This window comes from Solanum tuberosum, unplaced genomic scaffold (genome assembly GCF_000226075.1).
Source record: "Solanum tuberosum cultivar DM 1-3 516 R44 unplaced genomic scaffold, SolTub_3.0 scf00005, whole genome shotgun sequence".
Taxonomy (NCBI): Eukaryota; Viridiplantae; Streptophyta; class Magnoliopsida; order Solanales; family Solanaceae; genus Solanum; species Solanum tuberosum.
The window spans coordinates 2454479-2458508 of NW_006238931.1; the positions used below are offsets into that span (position 1 = coordinate 2454479).

The 4030-nt window shown below is 32.2% G+C and overlaps 1 long non-coding RNA gene across 3 annotated transcripts; it reads left to right on the forward strand.

Annotated features, from left to right (window-relative positions):
• The first annotated feature begins 603 nt into the window (after positions 1–603).
• On the forward strand, positions 604–3613 carry LOC107060449 (uncharacterized). Of its 3 annotated transcripts, none has more exons than XR_001473380.1 (5): positions 604–757; positions 988–1094; positions 1175–1277; positions 2150–2223; positions 2402–3613. It is a non-coding gene; the product is annotated as an uncharacterized lncRNA (long non-coding RNA). The 3 variants fall into 3 exon arrangements; XR_001473382.1 differs by having other exon boundaries at positions 2827–3613; XR_001473381.1 differs by lacking the exon at positions 1175–1277.
• The last annotated feature ends 417 nt before the right edge of the window (positions 3614–4030 follow it).

The window sequence follows — 4030 nt, forward strand, 5'->3', positions numbered from 1 at the left end:
ATATATATATATATATATATATATATATATTTATAAAGGATATTATAGTCTTAAAAAATAATTTTCTACTTCTGCTTTTTTTTTAAAACAGAAATTTCTAGAATCTTCTCAGTAGAAAAACTGTCCATTTAAAAACAGTTTTAAGAATTTGTCAAACACTTAATTTTTTTCTCAAAAAAATCACTTCTAGCTTCCCAACAACAATGCCAAACATACTCTAAGAGTTATGAGGGATAAATATTATTGGAAAAAGGAAAAAGAAATAGTGTTTGAATTTTGAAATTAAAAAAATTCGAAAACAGTTAGATAGTTGACGGTGTACAAAACTAAAATTCATTAATCAATTATCCGCCAAAGTTTTCCAGGCATTGTTCTTTTTAAATTTTTGTAGTATCCGTGAATTTCTATTTTTTTCTACTATAATAGAAAAGGCTTGTTCAACATGGCAGCTTAATGCCAATAAATTTTAATGTAAGGGTATATTTGACTTTTCAAACATTCAGTAAGATGTGTCTTTCATCCTAAAACCAAATGGACACGTAGTCCACCACTTTCAAATCAAGTTTTATCTTCGTCCAGGAAAAAAAATTTCTACAACTTCTACATCTTTTCACTAGAACTAGAATAGTCAGAAATATTATTTTTCTTCTTTCAACTCTCTTCATCACACAACACAAATCAAAGCCGAAAGAACGAGAATTAGCCGAGAGTAGAGGAGAAAGTTGGAAGGGCGCTATTGTTGCTTCCTCTCTGCAATGTCTGTAATTCCTTCTTATTTTTTGTGAAAAATAAATAAATAATTGATAGCCCTTTTGCATGTAAACATCTTAGCGAGGGACCCCTTAATATTTGATTATTCTATAGAATTTTCAATCCTAAAGTGCGGAACATTAATAGTAGTAGTAGAACTAATAATAATAATTGTTGCAAAAATTTCAATGCTATGATTATGATTTTCTTCTTTCTCTGACCAAATTGATAGTGCAGGACAGAAATTTGACACGTATCTTGGTTTGGTTAACTTGGATGGAAGTGACCCTGCAATTGGTGCTTGCAGCCATTGAGGTGGCGATTCAAGTCACTCTTGCCGAGTTGTAAGTATTACAGATCTGAGCCTCAGTGTTTCATTTGCTGATATAAATTTCTTTGAACATTACAACTGTTGAATTCACAGGTCGATAAACACATGAGAATTTTTCTGTTAAAGGAAAAAGACTTATCTTAGATTTAGAGCCAAAGAATGAGGGTTGTAGAGAGTAAAGGGGAACACTTCAAAGGTATGTTGCTCCTCTCTCTGCAATGCCTGTGATTTCAATTTTTGCTGTGAAAAATATATTTCAACAGCCATTTTAAGTTCTTCAACTACCAAACGGTCCCTTAATCTATGCTTGCTCTCTCAAAAAATTCTCAACCCAAAGTGAGAATCAATAGCAGTAGTAGTAATTACTAATAATAATTGGTGCGAAAATTCTGAGGCTATAATGATGATTTTCTTTTTTCTCTGAGCAAATCAATAGTGTAGGGAAAAAATCGGATCCTTATCTTGGTCGGGCAACCCGGATGGCAAATTACCCTGTAATCTGTGCTTGCAGCCATAGCAGGCGATCCCAGACTCTCTTGTCGTATCACAAGTATTACAAATATTTAACCTCAATGTTTAATTTGCTTTGGGTCTATTGAAAATCCCATCTTCACCTCCACAAAGTAGAGTTGAGATAACCTAAATGTCTGTTGAAATGGTTTAACGGTCATCAATTTGCTCAGTGCAACTTGTGACTGAACATAAATGTTCTTTACTTATATTTGTTAAAGATATATTGCTTATGTGTTTGTACATTGCAGAAACAATATCTTGTACAACTGAAAGAGAAAAGAGTAATACGCACCAATCCATTGGGAAAGAACATAGATTATAATAGATGTTAGTTTTTCCGTCGTGATGAAAGAATATTTGTTTGAGAGTTCCGATTTCATACATTTTCTCTCATGATCTTCTCTTATGTCGTCTTAATATGTTTTTCCTTTGCCTACAAAAGCAATTGAAAGCAACTCTGTCATGTGATGTTTGTACTTCAAAATTAAAATGAGTAAAATGTGAAAATAGATGATGTGTGGAGAAATGATCCTCTGCCTTTTTGTTATCTTTTAGACAGCTTCATTCGGAAGAAGAACAGGGGAGAATGCTTGCAATACTGTTGTTATGATTCTGAACATTTTCAGCAGGTATGTTTGTCTTTTATTTATTTTTTACCTTTCCTACATGTATGTATATATAAGGCAAATCTCATGTTAGATATTCAGCTCGGTAGTTTTTTATTAGTTGAACTTGTCATTTTCAATCACTAATTTTCTATTGAGATCAGTAACTTTGTTGCCTTAAATTCTTTGTCTTCCTTCTTAGCTTATTCTCAATACTAAAAAGAATTCAACTGGAGCACTTTAAGAAGGACCGTTGAATGAGCTAAAACTTTGATGAACCTATACACTTTTAGCTGAACAATTCTTGAAGGTTTGTTATCTCCTCAAGTATTCCTATTAGTTGTAGGATTTTGTGGAGTTTAAGTTGAGTTTCATTGTTGTGAGTTGCTTAATCTTTGTGTCTTAGGTAGGTTAGGAAACCTGATGCCAAGCCCCTACTAATAATCAAAGACTATCCTGTCTACATGCACATTTGTTTTTCTTCTTGAGTTCTTGATTACATTGATCGGTGATTATTCCTTCTACAATATTCATTAGGTATTGATATTCTATCAAGTTGTTGTTAGCTTGAGTTAGCCCAGTTGCTTCTGACTAACTGTTTGGATGACACAAGGTAAAATCTTGCAGCTATACTATTGATACAAGAGGCTAACTGTTTGAATGACGTACACAAGGTAAAAATGTTGCAGCTATACCATTGATATAAGCTACAAAGTCTTGCATCAAATATTGCAGATAGCCGTGAAAATTTATCTTTTCCCCATGCACAAGCTTGGGAGGAGACTGCTATTTTGAGTCACTCTTGGTGCGCGTTATAGTGAACTTTTATTTGTTGCTGGAATCATTATTCCATCATAACTAAGAACGGGTAACAATTGGGATGAATGTAAATATTAGTTAGTAAGGATAGTAATTCAGTTGGGCTCTACTAATTATAGGATTCACTTTTATCTTAAAAACATGATGTGGGTGAATTACTCGCTTGCATTTTCTCCTTCACAAATTGGAGATGAATATTTCCTCTAGACAGGGTCTATATTGTTTGCTTCTACCACGATGATTTTGACAAAATGACGGCGAACTTATATTTATTGAGAGCGCTTTCTAATTCTACTTTGTAGTGAGCTCAATTTGTTTTTCTTTTGTTATGTTCTTTTTTTCCGCTTTTGAATTGACAAGTTTCTTCAACCTTCTTGATATTATCCTTGGTATTAAAGAGTTTGTTGAGTTGTAACAGCCAAGCTTATCATGTATATGACTCATTGCTCATTGATTGTAATCTTTCATTGATCACGGAACAGTTTGGAAGTTTTTAAAGGAGTTAAAAGTATAAGAAAATGTTGTTTAATAAGGAGCCTAAAAAGGTGCAGTTCAAATGTGAAATCTGCTTGTACTCTCATATAGAACTTAAGAAGAGGAGGACTATTTTCACTTATATTTTTTGTAAAATCATAGAATTATACAAGACATTTTTGTTAGTATTTTAAAGGTTCAACTATTTATCTCAGATATATATAGTGTAGAAATTTGACAACAAATAAAATCACTCCATAAATTTAAATAGAAAGTCTAGGTAATTTCTTTTGGCCATGTTGAAACAAGTTGAGTTACATGACATTATAGAAAGTGGTTGTATTATTATTTATTGGATTGGATATTCAAGACCATTCAGAGTCCTCCTTAACAACTTTTTCTTTTTATTATTCATATCCATCTACAATTTTATTTTAATTAGAAATTTTAAAAAGCATATCGACATCTAGCTAAATATTGTTTTATTGGTAGGTAAACAACGTTTCTGTCATTTGTCTGATCCTTAAATTGAGTAAAG